We start from the raw sequence: 13,623 nt of genomic DNA, 5'->3' as shown, positions 1-13,623 counted from the left end.
GTGCTGTGCTTAAACCCTGCCTTAGGAGCTTGTGGCCTTAGGCAGGTTATCCACCTTCTCTGATGCTCAGGTTCTCCATGTGCACAATGGAGAGAAGATCAACACCTACTACAAGAGGTTGCTGTGAGGATGGAGGGGTAAAGCACCTGGGACAATGCCAGGGTCCCTGTTTGTGCCAGCTCTTATTGTGGATTTAGGATCTGTCTTGGCAGACCCTTTGGCTTGGGATGGGGGCTTGTTACCTGGCATGGAGAGTCCCCCGTTCTGGAGTTGGAGACATTCTATCCCCAAATTATGTTATCCATGGCCTCTGCCATGACGCCTAATTTGGCCACCAGAAAGCCTTGGGGTTTCTTGACCAAGGTACCATCTTGGGCATTACAGACACTAAAGTGAGAAGGACCTGGGATTATTTCGTCTAGTGGCATTCAACTTATTTGTAGCCATAGAACTCAAAGAAAGTTCAACACGGAGCCTCCAAGAGATCACTCAAAATGGAGCTGCCCCGTTGGGAGCGGCCACTGGGGGCTGCTCCGCCCCCCTCTCACCTCCTCCCTCCAGTTTGATAGCTTCTGAGGCCCTGGGAAACCCCATTTTGAGAATCACAGGCCATTAAGTGGTTGATAATGACACTGAAACCCCGAAAGGGGCAGTAACGCATCCAGGAATCAGAAGCATGCACGTCTGCTAAATTATTTTCATTAGCGGGATCATTTTCTGTCTTTGTAAGAGAGCCCGCCTGTGTCTCTTTTGTCCATCCATCTTAATTAATCACCTAGAGACACATCTTTCAATATTGACACTGACTAAGCAGCTGACATTTCTGAACTATTCTGTCCCCACCCTTCCTCACAAGCCATAGGTAAAGACTGGACGGGTATTTATTGCTAAATCAAGGAAAATGGGGCTTTTTATTTGGGAGCCTTTGAAACACAGTATTTACCCAAATAATCCTGCCTGAGTGGCAGGTGTTTGGAAACGTAGGGAAATGTGTTTGACCCGAATAAATAAAGAAAGAGTGACCAGCATGAATCGGTGGTCTGTAGGGGCTCTCAAGAGTCTTATTTAAATGAAGCATCTCTCCCCACTCCCTACATACCCCCTTTTGCAGCCCCCCACCCCCAACTGGGTCTTCAGAGATCACATGGTATTCCTCCCTCAAAACCTAATTTCCGCACGGACTTAGCCAGCAGTGACCTGCCACGTGGAGAGCTTTAGTGAGCATCAACAGGCATGGGTTCCTGGTGTGGGCTTCACGCCTCCCAAATGTAAAACACCCCGGCAGCGAAAGCAAAATGGATGCTGGCCAAACATCCGGGGCATCGGAGCACGATGGGTCCCCCTGCCCATTTTCAAGGTGAGGTGACATGGCCCAGGGAGGCTTGGTGACTTGCCCAACGTCATGCGATGACTTAGAAGCGGAGTCCGTGGCCTCTAGGGCTCCTGGAGGTCCTTCCCAACACCCCGAAGCCCCTCTTTGCTGAAGCCTGGCTGCCCTTCATTTTATGATCTAGGTAATGAAGCCGTTCTGTAGTCCCTGCGTGGGTGAAGAGAGGGGTGGAAGGACCTGTTCATTAGCGGCCAGCTGTCTGGGTGCAGAAACTGGTTTAGTTAAAGGTGATGCTATCAGAGCAGGTAGAGAGGCCCAGGGCCCATCGTGTCCCCTCCCAGGGTGATGGGAGGCCCAAGCACAGGGAAGACCGGTTCCCAGCCCGCAAGTGTGGGGGAGACACATGTGAATTCAATTCAAGGCTGGCGAGGCTTGCGCCTGGCTTCCCAGCACGCTGTGAGCTCTGGGAGTGGGTGGGAACACCGTTTTCTCCAGACCTGACCCCGGCCGCCTGGCAGATGTGTTTATTTCTTCCTTTTCCACTTGGGAGGCAGAAGTCTGGCAGGGTGGTTAAACAGGCAGCCCCTGGGGCCAGGCTGCCTGGGGTTTAGATCCAGCTCTGATGGCCTACACCTGGGACCTGAGGCTACCTTCTTGGGTTTCCACCTTCTTATCTGTAGAATGGGGTAGTAATAGTCCCTTTCTCCTAGGGTAGTGGGGAGGCCTTAGTGAGATAATCCACACAGAGTGCTTCAAGCCATGCCCAATAGATGGGATAGGCAAGCAATTTGTATTAGCTATTGATTGGGTAATCTTAGATGAATGTGTGTGACTCCATTTTAAAAATGAGGTTTAGCACTTTTTTTCTGATTATGAAACTCACTGGCATACCTATGCCCACTACCAAAAGATACCCATGGGTAACATTTTGCTATATTTCTTTCCATTTTTTCCCCTGTGCAGTGTGTGTGTGTAATCGGGCATGCACTGCCAAAGTATAATTTTCTAAAAATTAGAAATCCTATAAGATCTCATCCAAATCTGCAATGAACATGGGTCAAAGATTGATTTGACTCATGAATGAGGGAGCCAGTAAGATGGTGAAGCCGGTTCTCCAGAGAATCAGACAAATGGCAGTTACATAAACATTGGAGCAATAATACTGGAATAAGGTGGCTGGGTTGGATATAATTTGGCGAATCCCTATAGAGCAATAAAATCATAACCTTTGTGGCTATTTTCTCTACCAGACCCAAAAAATCTACTCCAAGTTCACAAGTAACTTCACATGAGTTGAAGTTACATTTCTCTAGAATCCTCTACTGACGATAATTAAAGAATCTGTAGGTGGGCCCCCTAAACAATATTCCATGATGATGTTGGAAAGACAGGCCTCTCCTTGCCTGGTTTCCAACTTTTGCATCATTTGTGTTAACAATATCTGTATCTTCACGCATCTTGCCTTCTGCACCTGCTACAACATCACATCTACTTTCAAAGGAAAGTTTTGAGGAAGGACAGGAATTCCCCCAAAAGATGTGATCTGCCCTTGGGCCCAGCTGGTGGAGGCCCCCTCCACCTCATGGTCCCAGGACAGCTGCTCTTGCCCCCTCCTTCACCCCGTTTTCTTGGATTCATCCCCATTTCTCTCTCTCTCTCCATCTAGACTGAGTTTCTTGAGAACAGGGATTTGCTGAGTTTACTGTCTTCCTGCTCCTTCTCGTTTAAGCACCTGCTATGTGGGGCATGGAGATTCTCTGGGGATGCTTGCTGAATGCGTGAATGTGGATGGTAAGAGGCCTGGCCTGTGTCACTGATGAGAGACAAATGTGCCCTTGGCACTCTTGTCGGGCTCGGCTGGGATTCTTCTGGAAGAACCCAATGCCCAAGCGGTGTCACAGCCTTTTCTCCACCCTTATCCCTGATTCTGTCAAATAATTGTGTTTAGAAGGCCTTCCACACGCAGTCTAGAAAACCATCTTGGCTCTTCTCTGTAGGACTCCCATGACTGAGTTCCTAGCTTTCTTTCCTAATCAAAGTCTTCAAGGGGTAAAAAGTTCTTGGCCACCTCAAGCTGGGGAGGGAGAGGTGTGCCTGGGATTAATCTCCACACTATGAATTTTAAACTGCCCTTGTTCCACGTGTTGGGAAAACCTATCAAAATGCTAATGGCTCTGCTGTCTTACCTCCCAGAAGACCCTTCTCTGCATTAGAATATATTTACATAGACTTGAGTGGGGGAAGAATTGCAGAGACATGGGGTGCCCTTCCACCCCCCAAGCCTGGAGGGCTATAAAGTCTGAATGACAAGCCCCAGAGCCCAGGTTTTGGAAGGAAGCTGCGGTGGGTTGTGGGATTGGCCCCTTCACTCAGCTCCGGTTACGAGTTCTCAGCTTCTGGCTTCCTTGCTAGCTGCAGGGTGGCCAGTTTGGAAACATCTCTATTACTGTCATGTGGCTTTTTCAAACTGCTCCTCTCTGAGGCAGAACATCCTTGGACAGGCCCTCCTGGATGCGTAAGACCACACGGTGGGTCCACATCGAGTTCAAGGTCTGGAACACATTGAGACACAACTCACAGCAAAGTCAGCTTCAGCCTTAAGACAGTCTGCCATTCTTGAACTGTGTGCTAGGAGCACTGGGCTGTTGTTGACATCTTTGAAAGCCCAGGTATCTTTGTTCAAGTAGCCAATGGCTTGAGAGCCTCTCAGATGCATCCTCTAGAGGACGGGCGCATTGGGGACAGCCCAGTGCAGGCTGGACTCAGCAAAGGGGCTCCGGGGACTTTGGGCGCAGGCAAAATCGTGGGCTGTCGTCCTCTCTTGGCCCAGTTTGGCTCTGTGACTGCAGACAAGTGGCTGGACCTCTCTCAGTATCAGCTCCTTCCTTTGCTGGGGAGGAGGAGGGCACTGGCCACTTGGTGGAAGAGTTAGAGAGTTCACTTCTTGCCTTTTTTGTTCATGGAGGTGGCACAGTGGAGCTGAGTGGGGTGGTGGGCCAAGCTCTCCCATCAGAGATAGGTCCCTTAAACCATCAGGTTTATCCAGGTCTGGGATGTTGGGCACTCGCCTGGCAGGTGTTCTGGGGACCCCTCATGAGAATGAGTGAGCCTTCTTTGGCAGACATGGTTGCTAGAATCACTTATGCTTTCTGTTTTTCCTTTTCCATGAGCGGTGCACCCATGTTTACTTACATAAAGCTGCTGTGGCTCAGGCTCACTTTCCTCATCTGAGAAATGGGAAGAGTGTAGGAGGAAGAGCAAAGATCAAAAGGAAAAAAAAAAGCTCCAGGGCATGGACAGCCCTTGTCCTTGCCTCCTTCTAGTGACAAGAAAATGCTTCCAAATAGAACAAAGAGGGGGCAAGTGCAGGGCTAGGCCCACTGGAGACAAGGGGTCTCAGGCTCCCAGAGGCCATGCGTTCTTCACGCTCAGCTGAGCATCATGGAGGCACCTGTCTCCCACAGGAGCTCCCGGGGAGGGCACAAGAGACCCTGGCTCACCCATCTTCAGGAACCCCCAGACGTGATGGGGACATGGGGACAGGGGAGATGATGATTACTAGTGATGGCTGCATGGAGAAATAAGCAGCTTCATGTGTTAATTATGCCCTCTTCCCTGGTCCTACCACCATCCCCAAGCTACCCAGGGCTAATGGGCTCAGACTGACTCAGATTCCTTACCAGCTGGGTGGACCCTCCAGAGACCCTGCTCACGGTGCCAAGCACCTTCTGCACTGTGCCCGGTTCCATGGAGGGAGTGGTCCCCTACGCCCCAAGCTAAATAAATGAATGAATGAATGAATGAATGAATGAATAAATAATAAAGAAATAAATAAAAAACAAACAAAAAAACCCCAAAAAACCCCAGTCTTTCTGAGGATGTCAGGGCTCCCACCTCAGCCCACTGTGACCCTGGGGCACACTTAGCAGGCCCGTTCTGGGACTCATTATGGGAACAGAGGGTGATGGGGCTGAATGACAGGGCGGGCAGCGCAGAGAAACACTCTCCCTCCCGCCGCGAGTCAAGGGCAGGTGGAGAGGAGGTAGAGACCTAGGCAAAGCATGTTGAGGCTGGCGGCTTCATTAAGGGCTGCGGGCCCGTGGGGGGGGGTGGGGGTGATCGTTGTTGAGTCACAGAACCCAGCAGCAACTCATCCCGAACATGTCTTGGCTCCTCTTCCTCTCCCCCACCCCCACACCACCCCCCTGCATGGCCAGCTTAAAATAGAGCCAAACAAAGCCCTGGCTTTGCTTCGGGGCCATAAACTGCAGCCCTTTTATCTGTCAACAGGCAATGCATCTGGCTGGCAGTGGCCCAGCCTGGCATCGTGTGGGGAGAGGGGCCAAGGCTGAGCTGGCCTCCAGGCTCCTGCTGAGGATGCTGCCCCTTCTTGGGGCACATGACCAAGAGTCTTTGTGGTCATGGGGCCCAGAAGGATGGCTGTTCCACCTAGGAGCCAGGTAGGGATGTAGGGTGGCTGACATGGGAGGGCAGGCAGAGAGAGGCGGAGGCTGGGGAAGGAGGGGAGAGAGAGAGAGAGAGGCAGAGAGACAGAGACAGCGACTGAGGGGAGCGTACAGCTCAGGAGAGAGGCATTGAGGGCAGGAGGTAACTAGAAAAAGACTTATCACTGGGCTGATCACCTTCCTCCCTCCCTCCCTTCTGTCCTTGCTGCCTCTTCCAGGAGGACATCCCTTTCACCTCCCCTAGAATCCTACTGACTTGGGGTTCTAGGCCATCAACTCTAAATCGGTGATCTTCAACATCATGTGGGAGCATGATGTATAAAATATGAGCAAGTCCGGCTGTCGTGAGCTAAGTGTTAGGGTGTGTATGATGTGTAGACTCCGTCTGTTCTTTGTGCGGACCCCCGAGGGAGAGAGGGAAGGGTCTGGAGAGTATAACTTGGAACCACTGATCATGGCCACTACCCCTTTCACGGAAAGTGGCCGCAGATTCTGTTTTATGTAATTCCTGTGACCTCTATTGATCAAGTGCTTGCTAGTGCCGGGCCCCGTGCGAACCCCTTACAGCCCGTGAGCACCTCTGACCCCCAGCTCAGGCCAGTGGGGTGGGACTCTGATTGTCCACACTTCGCAGGTGAATAACCTGAGGTTTAGAGAGATAAGGAGCTTTGCCAAGGTCACTCAGGTGGCAAGTGGCATAGCTGAGATGCAAACCCAGGCCTGTGGGCCATGAAAACCTGGTCTGTGGCCCACCCTTCAGTGCCGAGGGCTCCCCACCTACCGCCTGCCCCGCCCCACGCTGCAGACAGACAGCAGGCTCTAGAGGTCAATTTGTTCTTCCAGGAGCCCTCTCACAGGTAACCATCCAAAGGGTGCCCTGCTGTCCACGTAGCCTGGCCCCTTGGCCATTTTAGGGTCTCCCAAATGGTATCTTTGCAAGGGAGCATGGCACCCCCATCAGCCATCCGTCTGCTCCAGACCAAGCAGTTGACCTATCGCAAACCTGTCCCACGGCTGGCAAACCACCTGCCCCACCGGCTGGGGCTGGACTCAGACACAGGGAAACTTCGATCTCCGTGTAGCACTGGTCTTCACCACCTGGATCAAGACCAAGGCAAGACATAACTCTGACCGCTCCTTCCTGAGGTCTCGACTTGTGGGTCCACTGCTAGAGCAGTGGGGTGAGATGGGGCGGAACTGGGGGCTGCCGACGTTCGGCTGAGTGGTCTCTGCGCAGATCCATAAACTCTAGAGGGAGAAAGCAGGGCACTGCCTGTAACTGCAAGAGGCTCAGCCCCCTGGGGTCCAGAGAAAATTATACAAGTGGTTGAGTCATTTATTCCCTCTCTCCTGACATTAACCTAGTTCTGTCTTCCCACTGTTCATTTCACCCATCCTCTTGGAGATCTGTTCCCCTTCCACCTGGCCGTCTATCCATCCCGGCCTTCATCTGTCCCTGCTATCATCCATCCCTCCATGCATGCATGCATCCGTCCATGCATGTATCCATCTATCCATCCATGCTGCATCCATGCATTCCCACATCCATTCATTTCTGCATGCATGCATCTTTGCGTGCATATATCCATCCATCCATCCATTCATCCTTCCATCGCTTCTGTTATTCATCCATCCCTGCAACCAACTATAACCCATTTCCTCCCTCCCACCATTCAGGCTCTTTTATAGATCCAGTCTCTCCTCCTCCATCCATCCATGTATCCTAGCAGCAATCCATCCATCCAGCTTTATTTGCTGAGTCAGGAACTGAGACCACAGAGGAAGTAAGAGACCATCCCTATCCTGGAGGAACTCATAGTCTGGTAGATGAGAAAAATCAACGGAACAGAACACATACTGTGCTGTGATGCTGACTTGACTACCTATACACACAAATTGTTATTGGAGCCCAGAGAACAGTGACTAATCGTGCCTGTGGAGGTCTGGGGAGGTTTCTCAGAGGAGATATTGAAGGAAGGTTTTGAAGGATGAGTAGGAGTTTGCTGGGTGTTTTGGAGAGTGGGAGGGGAGGTAGAGTTCAGGGTTAGGAAAGGAAGAAGGGACTGCCAGGCAGAGTGAGCAGCACAGTGGGACGTGTGGGTCCCAGTGAGTTCAGTCTGACAGTGGGGTCTGTGCATATTGTGAGGACCCTAAAGGCCTGGAAAAGACAAGTGGAGCTCAGATGATCAAAAGCCTGTGTATAGGCAAAGGGAAGCCAGGGGACCCACTGAAGCAAGAGAGAGACACATCTATGGGCTCAGTCTGACAGCAAACAAGAGGGCAGTTTGGAGGGAACAAGGCCGCAGGCTAGTGGACCGGCCAGGAGCCCATTTGCAGCAAGCTGACAGGCAACGGTAAAGCTTAGCCCGGGCAGGGACAGGCAGGGGCCACGGAGGAGGAGGGTCACGGGTGACTTGGGACATGTGGGATGGTGGAGAAATAATGGCTGGGAAACCAGAGAGGAGTCTGTGATCTGGGTGCATCACATAGGGTGCTGTGTTTGTAAAGACTCAGGAGGCTGTGTCCTCGAGGTGCGCGCACCGCTGTGTACATGTGATCCGTCTCGGTTTAAAACTAGAGCGGGTTGGGCGCCTGGGTGGCTCAGTTGGTTAAGCGACTGCCTTCGGCTCAGGTCATGATCCTGGAGTCCCGGGATCGAGTCCCACATTGGGCTCCCTGCTTGGCAGGGAGTCTGCTTCTCCCTCTGACCCTCCTCCCTCTCATGCTCTCTCTCTCTCATTCTCTCTCTCTCTCAAATAAATAAATAAAATCTTTAAAAAAAAAAAAAAAAACTAGAGTGGGAAACATCAACCTAGAGATTCAAGGCTCTCGGCTGGGTCTCATCCAGGACACTGAAGTACCTCTCAGGATTTTTCTTACAAATTGAGGACTGGTTGCCCACACACAGAGCAGCTTTGCTTTGTTCGGAAGGAAGAAGAAGAAAAAGAAGATCCAAGTTTTGGGCTAGACCTTAGACAACAGGAGAACTTGGCTCCTAGTCATCATGCTCCCTGCCCTTGATTGAGCGCTTCCTCTATTTCATGGATTTTAAGGCACCCCTTATTTTATTTCTTCTATTTTAAGGTCTTCGAAACCAGGATGCATCATACACAAAGTGTCGTGTCATAATTAACTAAGCAAGGCAGTCAAATAATGGTGCTGTTATAACCCCAGGAGTCTTAATTCAAGAAACAGGGCGGTGTGTGTCAGACTCTCCAGGGACCCGTCTGTCCCTTTTTCATGTGATCCTTACAACATCATATGAGCTATCAGCTGTTGTTAGCAGTTTCCCAGATGAGAAGTTGAGGCCTGAAGCAGGGAGGTCACATGCTCACAGTGACAGAGCTACTCAGAGGCGGACTCAGGATCTCAAGGCATCTTTGTTCAAGGCAAGAGCGAGCCTGGGGCTGGGAGGGTGGTGGTTTTTCCTTCCCACAGCCGGAGACAACCCGGTCAATGGTGAGCACCATCTCCCAGCCCGCCATCTTCCGATGCAGCCTCTTGTTTACCCAGACCTTTCCCCCTCTTGGCCCTAAACCCTGGGATTCTTTTCCCACTCCCAGGAGGGCTCCTGCCCTGACATCTGTGGTGACCCCCCTCTCCCCCTCCGCGGAGAGGAGAGGGATGGAATGAGATCTCAGGGGAAGGAGGAAGAAATTCTGAGCCCAGCTGGTTTCCCTCACATAATGCAGATTTGCTTAAATGGGAATTAGGATTAGTGCTGGATTTTGCCTTTCCTGGCAGACTGGTAATAAACTAATCTCCTCTTGGGCTGCAGCAAGGCAGAATTCCATCGAAGACGGGAGACAGCTTCAGGCTCAGGAGTGCAAAGCCTGGAAAGTAATTTTATTATTGACAGGCCCGGCCCACACCGCCTGACACACAGCCGGCGGCTCCTTCCCGCCTTTAATTTCGTTAATGTGTGACATTCACCCAGGCTGCATGGCTGATGGGCGCACTTGACATTAATACGTGGTCCTCGTGGTCCCCAGAGCTCATAAAAGCTCATTATCCGTTCCGAGCCCGTAAATGTAGTTCCTGGCTCAGGTGGGCCCGAGTTCCTCAGACATGTCCCCAGGCAGCAGAGCGGTGGCCATCTTATAGGAGCCAAGAAATAAATGCCTCCCTTTGTCCAGGGGACTTGGCCTTCCAGGCTACTGGAAGGTGACCAGAAAGACAGCTCAGCAGGCAGGAGCCTGCCCAGAGCCCTGGGCGCAAATTTACATCCAAGAAAATGGGGTTCCTTGTGTCCTGCCCTTTGGGGAGGAATTGATCCACTGTTTGAGGAAAGGGGTTTGTCAGAAGCTAGCCAAATGTGGAATGTGCAGAGCCCCTGGCCCGCAATCCCACTTCCAGGCATCCGGGCCGTGGACTTGCTCGAACATTCCCACACGGCGATGTAAGCGGGAAGGGGATGGTGGCAACAAGGTTGTAACAGGTGGGAAGGGAAATATCCCACATATCTAAGGTGGGATATCTAAATAAATGATGGTCCACACCTACGAGGAGGCAGAAGACTCAGGAAGATCTATATAGTCTCAGATCCATGGGTAGACATGATAGCAACTGCTAGCTGGGGAGGCAGAACGTGTGTGGTAAGATCCCATTTGTGTAAAGAGTTGCACCATCTCCATGGGGGCCGACACAGGCACATGCTCACACACACACACACACACACACACACACACATATACACACATAAGTGGTTACATGGAATAAAGCCTAGAGGGTCATGTTACAAAGATATTGCAGTGGTTCTATGAAATGTGATGAATGGATAAGGAAGAACGTTCACTTTTGTACAAAGTTATATACATATATCTCCATATCCCTATCCATAGGTGTGTGTCTTTGTCTACGGATGGATATGAATATGTGTGTGTGTATATATATATGTGTGTATATATATATATAGAGAGAGAGAGAGAGAGAGAGAGAGAGAGAGAATTCCTTTGATTGTAGCCTTGGTCTGCTCCATGATACGTGAGCTTCCTTGGGTCGACTCTGCCTGGGTGAACTTCGGAGGCAAAGATAGCCAACTGGGGTCCTGTCCTCTGGCCAAGCCCTGGTCCCCATCGAGTCCTGAGGAACTCTTCTATGCGCAGCGTGCATTGAGCTAGGATCCGTAGAGCAGACCTGGAGCTCATTGCTCTCCTGCCCTGTGGACATGGTACGGGCGCCAGGTTTGACCTCCCACGGACCTGACTTCCAGTCCCAGCTCTGCCCCATTTCGCCATGACGACCTTGGGCAAGTTATTTAATTCCTCTGGGTTTGTGGCCCTCATCCCCAAAGCGGGGATACCGTCTCATGGGATTGTCGACATCATCATCTGAGACAACGTGAAACTCGACCGGTCCTGGAGGGCGGGAGTCTGGGAGATTTGGGGGTCAGGGGACTCGGCTATCCTATCTGTGCTGTCAGCTTCGCTCTTTTGTTCCTCAGCCATGCATGTGAACAAGCCGGTCCCCCAGGGCTGGCCTCAGCCTTGGCAGGCAGGTATGTGGCCTGGACGTGGCGAATTTGATCCTTCTCCTGTGACCCGGGGGCTCTCCGTCAAACTGACAGAGAGGAAGCTGGGGGGAGAGGTTGGACTTCTGGCCCCTGCATTCTGGGGCTGAGTTGCTTCTTTCACTACCAAAGACCTAGCCTCTTCTTATTTATCTCTTCATGGATACCAGATCTGGAAAGTGTTGATCTGCCCCCAAAGCCTGCATTCATTAAGCAATGATTAATTCTCCTTCACAGTTTCACCATTACTCAGAAAGGCTTTTTTCCACCTGAGGAGAATGGAGTTTCCGCGACGAGTTGGTAATGTTCTAGCCAGAAGCAAAGAAATGTGATGTGATATTGTGATTAGCATGCGTGATGTCATCATGTGCACACCGGACAGGCTCCTGGGTATTTTGGAAGACTGAAAGTATGTGCCAGTCTGTAGGCTCTGGGGACGCCATCCCGGAATGGGAGGTGGGGCTGGGTGCTTAGTTCTTTCTGTCTTTCTGGCCGAGACTGTCCCGTCTGGCTTCTGCACCTGCAGAGACATAAGAAGAGAGAAGGAACCTAGGGGGTCTGAACTGAGGTGGCCCCCAGCAGCCACATGCCCCACTGGCTGTTGCCTTTTTAAAATTTACACCTCTCTCTTCTCCTTCTAGAGTTGATCCTGAAGCCATCAGAAAGCCACCTCAAGAGAATCCTCACTCTCCTGGAAGGAACAGACGCCAGTTGAAAGAGGTATGATTTGGCCACAGGGCAACATGGCGGCATCTTATTCAAATAAGAGTCTGATCTTCTCTCCTTTTCTCTTTCCACTCAACAAACCCTCTCCTGCCAACTGAGAGAGCTTTCAGCTGGTGCTGGAGTGCAGGGCAAGCAAAGGGCAGCTTCCCTCTTGTCCCCACCCCAGACATTTGTTCAGGGTTGGGGAGCACAGCTGAGGCGTGAGGAGAGAGAGGCTGGTGCCAAGGTAGGGTCTCACTGGGGCTGGCGGCTGCCCCATGAGTGGGCTGCCCGTCATGGTTGCTCCTCGGGGTTGGTCCAGGAAGTGAGGGTTGAAGCACGGGAGGCAGTGAGCCCTCCCAGGGAAGGCAGAGCTCTTCCCCACTCCCTCCTCCCACACCCTCCATAGTCTTAGGATTGTGAGAAGAAAAGACCTTTCTAGAATGACACCCCCACCCGCTACCTCAGGACTCTCTTTTGGATACAGTTCACATTCCAGGATGGAAATGAGAATGGAAAAGTCTTGGTTTGCTTCTTGGGTTCTGGAAGCTTCTTGGGCTGCCCACAATCCCAGGACTGGTGATGGGCTGCGTGGCCTCATGGAAGGTTCCTGAATGAAGAGCCAGGACATCTGTCCTCTGGCCCAGGTGCCTCAAGGGTCCTTAGAAGCCATTTCTCTCATGGGGCCTCGTTTTCTTACCAGTAGAATGGGCAACAGTGACTTGAATCTCTGTCCCAGGCCTCATGGCTCAGTTTCTGAGGTTCCCAGCCCCAGGCTGAACCAGAGGAAGTGATGGGTGTGGTGACGCAGCAGGGAAGCAGAGGAGGGGTGGGGGCTTGGGGAAGACTGTGGAGATTTGAGTGCCAGTCTTGGCCAAAGGATGCCTCAGAGCCTTGGTGAAAAGACCACAGAGTCTGAGAGGTAGATGGACTGAGTTTGAGGCCTGGCTGCTGGGAAGCATCGCATCAACCAACACTGAGGGCCTCTGCATGCCAGGTGCTGTTCTAGGCACAAGCCCTACACCATCCATTCAGTCCTCTTAACGGCCCTGTGGTCTTGGCACTAAAATCACCTCCATCTTAGAGAGGAGAGAACCAGGCCTCAGAGAAGTCAAGTGACTTGCTCAAGGTCATACAGCTGTGAGTGGGGTATGGTGGAGATTTGAAGCCCTGTCTGAACGACCCTACAATTCTTGTGTATTTTCCTTTGAGTGACTCTGTGACTTGAATCTTAAGGTTAACAAAATCCTGTAAGCCAGATCACTTCTTGAAATCACATTGTTTGAAAGGACATAAAAATGATTTGTTTCCTTATCCTAGATTTTTGGCTTTGAACCTTTGGGCTCATTGTGACATCTCTGCAGGTCTTGGTTTTCTGATCTCTAAAATGGGAGCATAGCGCTACCCATGGGGTTGTTTTTGGGAGAAGATGAGATGAGGGTGGTACAGACACCCCCCCACCTTCCCACCCCAAGACTGCTTCTAGAAGCGCGGATTGATGGGGTGTGCACACTGTGGGGTGCTGCCCCCAGCCGTGGGATGGCATTTGCGGTTCCAGTTGCCTCTGGCGCCGTGGTTGGGAGGTACTGGGTCACTTTCCCAGTCACCGATCT

General features: G+C 51.6%; 1 protein-coding gene across 2 annotated transcripts in view; it reads left to right on the top strand.

Annotated features, from left to right (window-relative positions):
- Nucleotides 1–13,623, top strand: part of TSPAN18 (tetraspanin 18) — a 180,794-nt gene that overhangs the window by 20,211 nt on the left and 146,960 nt on the right. For both annotated transcript variants that reach the window (XM_036097703.2, XM_036097700.2), the window contains exon 2: nt 11,947–12,025. The gene's annotated coding sequence lies outside the window, so the exon portion shown is untranslated. The remainder of the gene's footprint in view (nt 1–11,946; nt 12,026–13,623) is intronic.

Source organism: Halichoerus grypus, chromosome 11, assembly GCF_964656455.1.
Source record: "Halichoerus grypus chromosome 11, mHalGry1.hap1.1, whole genome shotgun sequence".
In the NCBI taxonomy this organism is placed as follows: domain Eukaryota; kingdom Metazoa; phylum Chordata; class Mammalia; order Carnivora; family Phocidae; genus Halichoerus; species Halichoerus grypus.
This window is presented reverse-complemented; position numbering and strand designations above follow the sequence as displayed.